The sequence below is a fragment of the Zea mays genome, chromosome 8, assembly GCF_902167145.1.
Source record: "Zea mays cultivar B73 chromosome 8, Zm-B73-REFERENCE-NAM-5.0, whole genome shotgun sequence".
NCBI classification, from domain to species: Eukaryota; Viridiplantae; Streptophyta; class Magnoliopsida; order Poales; family Poaceae; genus Zea; species Zea mays.
Genome location: NC_050103.1, coordinates 96,716,139 through 96,731,098, shown reverse-complemented (window position 1 = coordinate 96,731,098; position 14,960 = coordinate 96,716,139). Strand labels below are relative to the sequence as shown.

The 14,960-nt window shown below is 39.4% G+C and overlaps 1 long non-coding RNA gene across 1 annotated transcript; it reads left to right on the top strand.

Annotated features, from left to right (window-relative positions):
• The first annotated feature begins 12,596 nt into the window (after positions 1-12,596).
• Positions 12,597-14,488, top strand: LOC103635581 (uncharacterized). Its single transcript, XR_002264265.2, has 3 exons — positions 12,597-13,372; positions 14,103-14,191; positions 14,259-14,488. It is a non-coding gene; the product is annotated as an uncharacterized lncRNA (long non-coding RNA).
• The last annotated feature ends 472 nt before the right edge of the window (positions 14,489-14,960 follow it).

Sequence of the window (14,960 nt, the reverse complement as noted above, 5' to 3'; positions counted from 1 at the left end):
TCGCTCCTACACTAGAAACCAAGACCTGGTGGAAAGACTCCCACCCTGAACCACATGCCATACAGCAACAGCGTTGTTTCTTAATTTTGTATCTTTAAAATTATAACAGTGGTGATATCAAACAAATACTCTAGGAGTATCTACACAAAATGATCTACAACTTCGGTATTCAATGAATAATTAAATTCAGCCATCTATAAGTTCTAAAACATCTGACAAGATAACTGACTGAATCTGTTTCAAATAGCAGCATAGTTAACTTCAAAATTCGTTATCTCCCAAACTACTCAACCAAAAATTATGAATTTCTGCTGACAGTAAGAACTTTTACCCCTCTATAAAAGTCTCCATAGTTGGAACAGCCAATTCGGCCATTTACTAGATGAAACCTACCAGTGAACAGACCGGCTCATTTTTGTGAGGCAAACAGGAACAGCCACAGTAAAACAAACATAAATGGAGTTTCAAAATTCATATGAATGCACTCTTTAACAATCTGGAAAGCTTATGAAATTATCTACAACTTCTTTTACCAACCTAAAGTTTAATTCTGTTGATAAAATTTCCTAAATATTAAGAGAACAGATTCTACACAGAATTGTGAGATTGAAAAACTGCTATAATCAAACTGCAATAACTTTCTGATCTGATATCTGATTAGGGTGTTCTTCACGGCCACGAAAAGATCTACAAATTATCTACTACTCATAGACAGACTTTTTATTTTTTTTGAGGCCACTAAGAGCACGGAAAACTGGTATGAACAGAAACTCTCGAATCTGCCATTCTGCAGAAACTAATTTCGAGATCAAAAACTAACCCCCCATCTAATCCAACCTCTAATCCTTCAATCCCCATGATTCACAACCTCCAAAACACATAATTACAGGGAGGAACATGGATCTTATACTTACCTAGGGTTTCCCCAAGAAAAACTGCAAGAAGAGATGGGGTAGAACATCTCCTTGATCCTCTCTTCCTCTTCAATTCAACGTGCTCCTCCTCTTCTCGATCCTTGCTGCGTGGGGGGAGATCTAGAGGGAGGAGGAAGTCGTGGAGAGGGTAGAGGGCGGCTGCAAATGGGGAGGAGAGGAAGAGGGAGGGGTGGCTGCAACAATTGGGGAGAGGGAGAGGGGGTCAGCTAGGGTTGGGGAGGAGAGGGGGCTCCCATCCATCGGATCGAGATCAATGGCCCGAACTCGCTCTCCCATCTGAGCTCCCGACCCCAGCGGAAAAAATGACAAAAGATCTACTATTTCCCTAAGGAATGCCTCCTGAAACTCCAAACCCCAATGCCACAGAACATGAAAGAAAAGAGAAAAAGAAATGTAACTTCTTTTTCAGAAAGTTGGGGTATCACAGTTATTGAACTCCAAAGCGGTGAGTTAGTTATAGCAGCATTAATATTTTTTGCCCGAGTGCCACCTTCTATTATAGGTTGTATTTGTCTAGGATCGCCTCCTAATACAATGGTCTTACCACCAAAAGGAAATTGAGCTGCTTGGGCAGATTTCAAAGAAAGTAAATCACGAAGCGAACGATCTAGGGCTTCAAAAGCATGTATATGTGTCATGAATGCCTCATCCCAAATTATTAAAGAAGTTGCCTCAATCAGCTCGGCAAGCTTTGAACCTCTTTAATATCACAAATTGATGTTTCATCCATCTCGCAAGGTATTTTAAACCTTGAATGTGTTGTGCGGCCACCTGAAAGGAGTAGGGAAGCAACACCTGAAGATGCAACAAAGACTATTCTTTTTTGCGCTCTTAAATGTGTTACAATTGTATTCCAAAGAAAAGTCTTTCTGGTGCCTCCATACCCAGATAAGAAGAAGAATCCAGATATATTTGATAAAACAATATGAACTATGGTATTAAAAGCATACAATTGCTGCTCATTCAATTTCATGTGAAGATTCTGCGCTTCACTTAATAAAGCATTGAAGTTGTATGATAACTCTTCTTCTATATATCGATTACCGTAGGATGATCCCGCAGAATTAGTTTTCAGTGGCAAATTGTAATCCCTTATATTTGAGTCGCATTTGTTGAAAAGTATAGATAATTTGTCAAGTAAATGGTCCCTAATTTCATTTATGGGCATCTGGTAAGAGGGAAGGTTCAATGTTTTTCTCATATTGTATTGGATATCATCTGCTAGTAATTGCCATACTTTTTCAAAAAATGTAGGCTCATCTCCAACTTCGCAATAAATAAGCATGGTAACGAATAGATGTCGCAGTTGCTCTGAGGTGGCCCATCTGGCAACCTCATCAAAAGCATTATACCACTCATTATCATCATTAAAAAGGCCATGTGCTTTACATGCTTCTTTGAATGTTGGGTGTAACATATTGTTATATGTCCTTAAGTCTTCGTAGCTCTTAGTACATTTGACGATCATTAATAGCATCCTTAAATAGTATCTTTCCCCTGTAGATGGATGTACATAGTATATATGACCAATTTTTCCTTCCCTTCCATGTCACGGTTTACAGGTTCTTGTTTTGTCGTCCCAACGCCATTTAGATGGGAATCCTATATATGTTAGATTGTGCGATGCATCTGTATTTGAATTCTTAGTGAACCACTCAGTGAGCATTGTTTTCCAAAGAAAAGATTCATTTAATATATTTGATATAGTACTTGATGCATTATATGTTATGTAATTTTCATTAGGTAAATGCACTGGCATTCGTTATACTGCAGGATAGTGTCTATGTATCTCATATCCAAGCACACGCCAACAGGAATCCTTGTCACATAAATAGCGAGTATCCAAATATTCTTTGACCTCGTTTCTTGTACTAGTTTCTTCGTCGTAAGGTGTGTCTTCACCATTTCTTATTCTCTGCAAATATACTTTGCTATAATCTGGACCTTTCATTACATACTTGAAAAGGTATTTTACAAAGATAGTTTTATTGCACCATTCAATATTGATGTGGGCTTGGTAAGTCTTCAACATAATCTCATTATATGGGACTACCCACCTATCATCCAATCTGTAACCGCCTTTCATGACATAGTGTCAATTGTTTCTTCGTCTGTATGTAGCAAATCCTTGTTCGTCCAAGTTAGTTTCTTCATGGAATTCTTTTGGATACCTCTTTGAGCATCTATTATTTTTCATACATGGGGAATTTGGGTTTAATGCTTCACATGGACCATGCATCATATGTTCTGCCACTAAACAATATCCAAGAGGATCGGTTGTTGGATCTAGAATTTCGACACTGATAAAAGAGTCTATGAAAGTGGATGTAGCTTGCGATGGAGAATTCGATATCTAAAATATGATGTGCGAGTGAGGCAGTCCTCGTTTCTGGAACTCAATTGTGTAAAGCACTGCATGTAGGAGATGATGGTAATTTTATTAGTTTGTGAACTACTTGTACAGTGCTGGTTTGCTATCTTTATATATAGATGATTCTCTATATACATGTATTTTTTGATACAAAAGTGGTCGTACCTGCAATGCATGGGCCAAAAATAGATCCATTTTTATGCCATGCATTAAATCTTCTAATTTCATATGGTATACTCGAACTATAACATCAGATATTTCTAGAGGGCTCTGTCCGCGCTCGAACATGTTGTCCAAAATCTCAGGCCAGTTTGTGTTCCATGTAAAAGTGACAAAAATCAGGCGGGCCATGAATTCGGCAAATAGCTATGTTGTCATGGTAATTTTGAATCATATATCTTCGTCCTCCTGTGTGTGACACAGGGAGTATGATAGTTTTACCAACTTCGTCGCCACTAATACAACCACGACTAATTGCATCTGTAATACCTTATATGCTTTCAATCCTCAAGTTTTTTTTATTGCTAATAATATAGTTCAATCTATTTTCATCATGCATGCTCTGGCATCCACTTTAGCCTGACTTGATAATAAACCGTAACACAAATATGGATTTAGTTGATTTTTTCTGTAATGAAATTGGTAGCAATAGTATTCCTGCATGGTCATGTTTGTTCTTGCATTGTTTTGAGTTGGACTTAAGTCATTGTATAGTATTCCAACCTGAAAGCCACGTTCACCAAAAGGAAATAGCAATGGGTACTGCAGAGCCATATAAGCTAGATGAAGTGAGGATATTCGTTTAAGTTCATTGTTTCGAGTTTCAATGATAATATCACGCTTGAATGTGTCCAAACTGAAATCCCCAACAATTAACATGGCAAGTTGATCTATTTTTGGTAAATTATACTGGACAGGGTCACCTTCCTTAGCTCCAATGAGTCTAATAATGAAATCTTCACTTTCATTATCAGATAAACAGTCTCTTGCCATGCGGAATTTTTTTGCGAATGGATTGTGATCGTCTAGCATCTTAATTAATCCATTGACTATATCAGAATCCAAATTATCTTGATTGTTGATCTCATCTCCTAGGCAATTCATTCTGTTTTGAACCTCATTGGCAGTGTCGTAAATGTACAACTGAATCAACTTTGGTGGTGAGCCATCTAGAGGTAATAGAGATCCAATCTGATGATGCACTTGCCCACATATTTTAAACAGTGGTGGACCACGACCATCATTAACCGAATTATCTATGTGTGCACCCATTGATGTGAAAGCAAATAAACAATTGTATTGCCTTATGCTTCTGATGAATCTCTGTGAGGTTGTATCGCCATCAAATCTTGCAAGAGAAAATAGAGGTTCGGGTCTAGGCCTATATGGAGGTATGCCGATCTTGCCACCTTTACAGCAATTGGCCAATTGTTATATGTAATAGATGTACCACCATGCCGATTTCGTACTCTTTCAACATACCAAAAAATAGCATGACAGTGTGAGCACCCATATTCAGGTTTCCCATGATATGATCTATTTGGATACGAAGCTATGTTTGGTTTTGGCCAAAAAAAGTTCACGTAGGATTAATTGAATTAAGGATTTGCAGAGAAAATGGTACAATGTTAGCAAGGTCTTTTTAATAAGGATAAATAAGGCCTGGTTAAAAAAGAGGTAATTGTATATCACATTACCTTTAAATGATTGTATGTACTCATTTGTGAAATAGGCACACTGTGAAGTCGTCGTTGTAGTCATTATTGAGTCTTTTTTTGAACAAAAGAAGTAAGGTAATTAGAAATTTCATTTATTTATTCATGAAGGAATTGTAACCACGTTTGGTGCCATCACATTTGGTTAAGTTGGCATTACGGAGTAAAAGAGTTTATTTTGGTTAAGTAACAATCTTCGGATTCTCCATGCTTCTGCAACATTTGTGGGTAGTGGTATATACGGAGTAAAAGAGTCTGAAAATAGAGGTCATCTATCAAGTCAATAACTAATTGTTTTCTACATTCATTATCTAATCTTCTACGAATGTGCAAGATAAGAACGTATTGTGTTTCCTTTTGTTCACGCATTTGTTGTTGTTGCTTACTGCATCTGTCGTTTGGGGATTCATTATTTTTTTCTAAGTTATACTCGTAACCTGTTATTTTTTCAATGACCATTAATTAACACTACAAGAAACTGATAAATATTCGTGGGTTTTGTTAAGAACGTGGGTACCCACGTTCTTAGTTTAAAGTCGTGTGCCCTGGCCAAAACCGTCGAACTTAACGTATTAGGAACGTGGGTACCCACGTTCTTATATTAAGTTCGTGGGCCAAGTCGACACCGTCGAACTTAACCAAAAAGACCTAAATCCCTATCCCACGGCGCTGCGAGTCTCTCTCTCAGCTCACTCGTTTCCCTCCCATCGCCGCCAGAAAACTGCGCCTCCGCTCGAACACCTCGCCGCCGCCGCAATAACATCACGTCACCGCTAGGCAGCACAAGCTCGTCCTCGGCGCGCTGCCTAGCAGCCAAAGGTCACCGTGCCACCGCCAGCCCGTTCATTCTCGTCCTCGGCTCGCCGCCGCCGCAGCCCAAGCTCACCGCGCCGCCGACCCGCCGCTAGCGCCATCCATCGCCGCCCACTGTTCCATCTCTTTCCCGGAGGAGGTGGTGGGAACGACGAAGGCCCAACGCCCCCACTACATTCGTGGAGCTCGGTGCCTCATCCGATCGGTACCCTCTCCCTCTCCGATTTCTATTGGATTTCTCTTTGATTTCTGTTGTTGAGGACAGGTAACCAATCACATGAAATTAGGTTTAGGGTCTATGCTTCATCATGACCAGCTAGATATATACATACATGGCCAGTTAGTAAGTACACTAATTAGCTATAATTAACTAGTTAACTGAGTAAAAATTAGTTTATCTATTCGCTCTCCTATTTAGATGTAATAGAGCCAATGCACTAGAGCTAATTTAGACGAACTTTTAGCTAGTTAACGAATAGCCTTAGATCCAAACAAAATTCATGAGTCGAGGAGATATGATTGAAATACTTACTCCCAGATTAGAGGAGAGGAGACCCCTTTTTGCTCTGTATAACTTTAATATGACCACTGTAAATGAACCTAGTTTTGCTGATGTTGCCAACCAATTAAAAGACAAACAAGGGCCTTGTGAATCATACATATACCTATTCATTTACACTATTAAATATTTGTTTGTGTTTAATATCAATATATCCAGACTCCGGCAATGGGATAGATTGAAACTGAGTTCTACCTGATTGCTTTATTAGTTATGCTACTAAGTTAGTGGCTTTCATGCTATTATTATGATGTAAGCGCTAAGCTGGGATATTGCATTCACCTAACAAGTTGCTCTAGCATTCAGTTTATGGTTGCTGATTTCATGTATTGATTGCATCCTTATCTACACCAATTCAGTGGTCAACAAGTCTGAGAAGCAAGAAGAGACTACAGCCTAAGCTCCACAGATACTATATTCAGCAAAAACCCAACGGAATGACAGATAACTATATGCATTCATACCGAAGTTGACACTAGTTGTTTCAGCAATATCTGCCACCATCCTACACAATAGTGAACCAATATCATAATAAGGCAAACTAAAAACAACCAAATTTAGGAAGAGTGGGACATATTGCACTTTATTTACCAGTGCAAGTACTCCCTTAGTGATGGATGGCTTGGACTTGGGGCGTCCGGGTCAATCAGTACCTTTTCAAGTCGAACACAAACATGTTAGCATATAGACATGTTTATATACTGCAAGATTTAAGGCATTTTGTTCTTATTAAATTTATTCAGACTAATGCTGATAAATCCACTATAAAGTGCACAATACTTTATATGCTACATAAAAAAGGATTGGCATACATTCTCCCAATCGGGTAGCATTATCTGTAAATTGCTTAGCTCACCAGGGTGCTCAACTACAGTGGTGTGAACATCGAGGTGTATTTAGTATGTTTTATTTTTCTTGCAAGAGCATATTAGGTTAAATATCTAAGTAGTGTTGTCTTGTTTCTCTTTTCTTCTGATCTGAAATTTGTGATGCATACCTTAGTGTTTGTTCTTCCGTCGTTCCACGTAAACACCATACACTATCCTTGAGTTGTATTTCCCGTTGTTGAGAACCCACATGTTGTACAGAAGATCTATCTATGGGACTTGTACCATTTAAACCTAGGGATCGCAGATAAATTACAGTAGGAATAACAAAACACGTCCCCTTTGCAAAGCTTCGACTATGATATTGGGTGCATTAACACCATGTATGACTGGAAGTTCTTCAACTGATGCTGATGAGGTAGTTCTCGTCATGGAAGGGACATGACTCTTCTGTTAACACCAAATGAATTGATGAAGCCTTTTCTTTTGTTTTGTGCAACTTCTGCAGATCTGAGGTAGTGTGATACTAGTTAGTAGTTACTGCCTTTTTTGTGCTCCCTTTGTTGCATGGGTGTTGTTTCTTCATTTGAATTCAGAAGTTGCAGATGTCCTAAAGTAAGAATAGGAAGAAAAAACTTGCAGCTGCGTATAGTTATTTTTTTGGGTGGCTGGGTACTGGGTAGCAGGGCGGTGAGCCAATAACATCATTTACAAGGGGACTTGCTTCAGACAGGGTTAGTATCTTGTACTCTTGTTGAAGTAACAGATTGTACATATGGTCGTGTAAAACAATGTTTTGCATTGTTTATAGAGTAGAGTTTAAAATAGCAGATGTAGATGTGTAAGTTGTTGGATATAGCTTTAGAAGCAAACTCCCATCGAATTTTTGAACTATGTTTTGTTCTATGCAAAGTTTCTCCAAATTTCTAAGGTAGTTAGTGTCATACTAAATTTGATATATCCTTGTTTCCTTGCACTGGTTGCCAGACATCAAGTGGACTCAATGTGAGGCCAGCTTCTTATTTTTGAATTTTAATAAACGCATAAAATTTAACACAAGCAGCAAGCAACACCCCACCTCCTTGCATTGACTGTTGCATTTTTTATGAAACCTAAAGCCGTGTTTCCATCTAATTGTAGGCCCATTTGACTCTAGTCTCCGGTCTCTCTCTCCACTCTAACTACAGGTCTGCCCGCGTCTCCTCGACCGTCACCACCTTGACGGTCTCCGTGAAGGTATTTTTCTTCTTTCTTTGATGCATATTATTAGAATTAGTTTGTTAGTTAAAATTTGATGCATGATTTTTGGGTAGTTGTTACAATTGATGCATAATTTCTTGTTCATTGTAAATTAATCGATGTTAGGTTCAATGTTTGGTTAAATGTTTTTTATGTCTAGTGATCCTTCCTAATAGAAGAAGGGCTTAATGATGTTTATTTACACATTTTTATTTATGTTTGTATGCTTAATGATGTTTATTTACACATTTTTTATTTATGTTTGTATACTTAATGATGTTTATTTACATATTTTTTATGCATTGAGTTATTTAGTTTTGGAAATGGATGACAATAGAAGAAGGGCGATGTATGATGGATTCAATAGCGTGACTCTAGGTCACTCAAAGGAATGGGTTAGGGTTGCAAAACAATTCGTGGATCTCGCATTTTTCGGTGGACCTCGTGTGGTGAAGTGTCCGTGTACCAAGTGTCAGAATTTTAAGTATGTGAGAAAGATCGAAGAACTAGAGCATCACCTTTGCAAGAATGGGTTTATGCCTAACTATCTTGTGTGGCGCTCACATGGAGAAGTAGAGTAGAATATCACAGAGTCAGAAAGAATTGATGATGAGGAGGAGGGTCGGATGGATGAATTGGTGGCTGATATTAGTAGAGAGTATCCAACATTGGCCTCGGAACAGGCTACACCAGAGGAAGTGCAGGAGTTTTATAAGCTTCTTCACGCGTCAGAGGAAAAAATGCATGACAACACCACTGTGACTGTGTTGCAGGTGGTTACACGTCTTATGGCAATGAAGGCAAAGTATAACTTCTCGAATAACTGCTATAACGATATAATCAATCTGATTATTGATCTCATCCCATCAAACCATAAGATGCCAAAAGACTTATACCAGTCTAAAAAGATTGTGTCCGGTCTTGGGATGAAGTATAAGAAGATTGATGTGTGCAAAGATAATTGCATGTTGTTCTGGAAGGAATATGAAGCGGCCACCCATTGTTAGAAATGCGGTAAATCAAGATATGCGGAGGTACTAAAAGAGAATGGAGCTACTTTTGCTACAAAAGTGGCAGTTAAACAGCTTCGATATATGCCCATCACTCCAAGGCTTAAACGTCTGTTTTTAACCCCTGAAACTGCGAAGCTAATGTTGTGGCATAAGGAAGGAGAACGTGAGATCCAAGACCCAGACATTATGATGCATCCATCAGATGGCGATGCTTGGAAGGCTCTGGATCGTTTTGACCGACAATTTGCAAGAGACGCTAGGAGTGTTCGTCTAGGCTTGTCCACTTATGGTTTCACTCCTTACAACAACAGTTCAACTTCATACTCTTGTTGGCCGGTTTTCATCATGCCCTACAACCCCCTCCCAACAAATGCATGAAAGAAGGGTTCATATTTCTTGCCCTTATTATTCCAGGGCCTAAACATCCTGGAAAGAAGATCAATATATTCATGCAATCGTTGATTGAAGAGTTCAAAGAGCTATGGGTAGGAGTAAAGGCTTATGATGGTCATCGAAAACGTGAATTTACCTTACGTGTTGTATATTTGTGGTCAATTCATGATTTGTCTGCATATGGTATTTGGTCTGGCTGGTGTGTCCATGGTCGACTGTGTTGTCCCATATGCATGGGGGACACACAAGCATATCGATTGGAGCATGGTAAAAAGGTCTCATTCTTTGATTGTCATCGACAGCTTCTTCCATCCAATCACCCGTTTTGAAATGATACGAAGTCATTTAGAAGAGGCATAAAAGTTAAAGAGGGTCCACCAAAACGTTTAATGGGTGAAGATATCATGATACAACATCGTGCCCTTCAAAGGGCTGCAGAAGGTCATGAGTTTGAAGGCTATGGTCAAGATCACAACTGGACTCATATTTCTTCTCTGGGAACTTCCGTTTGCGAAGGTATTGATTTTACCACACAACATAGATTTGATGCACCAAGAGCGCAATGTTGCTAAAAGCATCATAAGCATGTGTCTAAACATTAAGGGTAAAACAAAAGACAACATCAATGTCAGGAAATATTTAGTTAATCTTTGCGATCGCCCTAGCCTTGAGGTCAAATTAAATCCTAATGGAAAGGAGAGGACACCACGAGCTCCATACTGTCTAAAGTCGGAAGTGCGAAAAGAAGTATTTCGATGGTTGAAAATGTTGAAGTTTCCAGACCGCTATGCAGCTAACATAAAACGTACTGTTAACCTCGACACTAATAAATTAAATGGGTTGAAGGCTCACGATTACCATATTTTGATGGAAAGACTTATGCTGGTAATGTTATGTGGCTATTTGAAGCCTCCTCTGTGGAAGATGATTGCTGAACTTAGTTACATATATAGACATATATGTGCTAAGCAGATCTCAAAGAAATTGATGATTCAATTTGAGAAACAAATCGCGGTGCTTGTATGCAAGATGGAAAAGGTATTTTCGCCTGGATTTATGAATGTGATGCAACATTTGCTAGTGCACTTACCTTATGAAGCATTGGTAGGAGGACCAGTGCAGTTCTGATGGATGTATAGTCAAGAAAGAGAATTGAATAAACTTAGAGCTACTGTGCGGAACAAAGCAAGGGTTAAGGGGTGTATCGCAGAAGCCTTTGCAGCTAAAGAGATAACAATCTTCTCAAGTCAGTATTTATCACACACTAACAACGTGAATGCTCAGTCAACATGGTGTCATACTGAAGAAGAAGGTCCTTCGACCGACCTTAGTGTTTTTCTCTGAAAGGGGAAAGGGGGCGGGGCTTCTAGTGCACATTATGTTGACATAAGAGAGCGTAATTTCACCATGCTCTACTTGTACACCAACATGGAGGAACTTGATCCATACTTTGAAATGTTTGATTCCATATATTTAGCTGGCCACAAACCTACACCAAAGGAACTAGATAATCTACGTATGAAAGGGATGAACGGAGGTCCATGTTTCGTTGAATGGTTCCACGAGCATGTAATTATCTCTTTATAATTTTCCTTTGTGTACTTAGTTTGCACATACGACTTGCTATTTACCTGTATCTTTTTTCTGCTCTATGTAGTGTAAGAAACTTGACTCTCTAGTCTCGGATGATTTGCGACAGATATCACATGGTCAGTTGAAAGCAAGAAAATATAGCCACTATGATATTAATGGATACTGTTTTCGAACATCAAAATTAGAAAAAAATCCGCCCGTAGGCAGCCACGACAAACAGTGGAGTAGTAGCAACTGCCACAAATGCAGACGGAGGCACTCATGACTATTATGGTGTTCTTCAAGACATAACGGAGTACACTCTTGGTGGGGCCAAAGAGTTCATGTTTGTGTTATTTGATTGTGAATGGTTTGATCCTCAACAAACGCAAGAGGATGAATTTGGAATTGTGGAGGTAAAGCATGAATCACGGTTTAAAGGCAGCGATTATAGCAATGTTGTGCTTGCACATCAAGCGCAACAGGTGTACTATCTAACATATCCTCATGAAAACTTGAAGTCTTGTTGGGTTGTATACAAAATTAATCCTGAAGTCCATCCGTTACGATATGATTATTACTACACAAATAAAGAAGATGATGATTCTGTTAATATTTATCAAGAAGAAGGTGATCAGTCAGAAAATAGAGAATTTACTATATCTGAGGATTTAGGGCTCAATGAAGTAGCTAGTCTCGCCATAGATTTGATGGCAGAAGAACCAGGTCCTTCTAGGGCAAGGACTCGTAAGTCACAGAGAATTCTTGAAAAACAACAAAGACTTGAAATAATTGAGCAGCGTGTTGCTGAAGCAGATTCTGATGCCGATGATTTTTGAAAAGTATATATATTTAAGTTCTTGTATATGCATTCCTATTTCAATACTAAAAGTATATATAATTAAATTCTTGTAATGAAATTTGTGCAGATGATGAGGGTCATGGACAAGCTCAAAGGGAAGAAGCGCGGAGACCGTGGTGACTCCTCGAGGTCACGGTCGACTAGGGGTTCAGGTGGTGGGGATACATCCTCTTTGTTGTTCCAGGTATTTAATTTGTTTTATTTTATTTTCTTCTACATATGCAATAGTATTATCACCTTATTTTCGAGTACTTGATATATCTCATTGTTGATTATGTTTGTAGGGCTCTACAGCGTCAAGGCAATGGCTAGAGCAGCTCCTTGGTTGCATGGAGGAGCAGGGGCGCGAAGTGGCAAGCCATAGTGCACCTGGGCAAGAGTGCGAGGTGGCAGGCCATAGTGCACCTGAGCAAGAGCGCGAGGTGGCAGGCCACAATGCACTTGAGCCAGAGCATGAGGCGATAGGCTCAAGTGGACCTATGCTACAGCAGGACCACAATGCATTTGAGCAAGCGCGCGAGGCGGCAGACCACAATGCACCTAGGCAGGAGGACGAGCTGGCACGCCAAGGTTCATCGATGCGTGATGATGACTATGGGGAGGACTACGATGGAGAGGCCGATGGAGAGGCTGATGACGAGGTTGTTACAACGACACAGGCAACGAACTTCAAGTAATTTTATTTTGACGGGGAGTTCTATTTTTTGTTGGATTGATATTATTACCAGTGCACAATTTACAATTTTGTAGGTTTCGGCGGTCCCTTAGAGTTCCACCGACACAACCCTTGGACCAACGTAGGGTCATAAACCCTACAGGAGAGAGGAGCTAGGTGGAGGTGGCATGGAGTGGCAAAGGTCACCAGACACCAGCTTTGTGATGTTTCTAGGTTGGGGATCGGTGACGGGGTTGTGAGTCGCGATAGCTTTGGTCGTCGGTCTGTTTCCTCGGTGGGGAGTAGATCTCAAACTTCAACTTCGAGGGAATCAGAGCTTGATGAGCAACTAAGACAACAACAACAAGTTCAACAACTATCTCAACAAGTTCAGATGATGCAGGGAATGCTGATGCAGGTAATAATTTTAGTAATCCACCATTCATTCGATTTTCAGATGCATTTAGGATGGATTTAACTGCCGTGGGTCTTCACCCATTCGACTAGCTGGTGTAATTCCTCTTTAATCATTGTTCACTCCAAACACATAGCTGGTGTTGTTTAGACCTGATAGGTGGGTTTCTTTAAGCATTAGGAACGTAACATTTTGAAGCATTAGGAACCTGATAGGTGGTGCTGTCTAGACCTGCATGTTCCATTTTAATTATGCAGTGAAGTAAATCATGTTTTCTGTAAAAATGTTATATAGAAAAGTCATAGCTAGCTCATTTATCTTGCTTGTGCTAAACTTTCATGACCATAGGTCTAGTAGTTTAAAAGTTATGATTTTTCAAAGTCCAATCTCAGAATCTGCCCAAATCTGGACAGAATTTACATTTAGCACTGTTTGACCTTTCTAAAGGTCGAATCTTGTTATGATGATAATACAAAAGTTATAGAGGACTTTATAAGCTTTCTAGAAAGTTCTAGTTTAGTATTTTTGGATGCATATCTTGTGAGTTATGAGCTAAACAAGTAGTTGTTGTCCTGCTGTCCAAAAATCAGCAAATATTAAAATGATTGCTTGGAGTCTATTTTGTGTGGGTAACTAGATCTGGTTAGTTCTTGTCTTGATTAATGAAGTCTTGTGATATGAAACTTTTGTATACATTAGTTTAAAATAAAACTCAAGCTTATTGTATTTGCAGATGTATAGTGCTCAGATGGGATCTCCAATGGGACCCTAGTTCACCTGTCCGTCACAATCTTGACAGACCCAAACACCAACGAAACACAGGTATAGTTTTGTAGTATATTTACTTTAATTTACAATTATAATCATGCATAGTTTTATTTGGTTATAGGGTTCTGAGACCGGACAAGGAAACCCACAGATGAACATTCAGTGGTCGATGCCTCCTAGAGGACAGATTCTTCCTCCTCCACAACCAGGTATGGGATATTGGCCGCCACCACCATGGGGATATCCTACACATCCAATGGGGCCTTGGGGACGCCCCCCATGGCCAACACAGCCACTTCCATCACCAGCGGTACGTTCCTGAATTTAATGCTAGTTGATTTCAATGCTAGTTGATTTCCTCCTAAATAAACTAAGTCTAGATTGGTTTTATCGTCTAGCTTTAGTCACTTTCAGAGGGGGGCACAGTGCACCATTTTCCTAGTTATTTCTGTTGGTAATCAGTTAGTTCCTCAACAGTTTCTACTAATAACACATCTGCTACCATAATCAGTCAGTTCCTAGTGATTTCTGTGTCGTTGTGCTTTCAATCTGTTGACTGGTGCCTTTGTCATATTGAGCTAGTTCTCAATTCTCACCTACCTGAGCTCTTCTGCCAATGATTGAGTATTACAGAAACTACTGAGTAATACAATTGAGTTGACCCTTGTTCTATCAAAAATTTGAAATCAAACTACAGATTCATTGTGTGTCAATATAGACATGGGGCAACAATTAACTCTTAAATCACTTTCTGGTAATATATTGACTCCATTCTGGGCCATATGAATAGTTCAAGAAGAAAGGTCCAAACTATCAGCAAAAA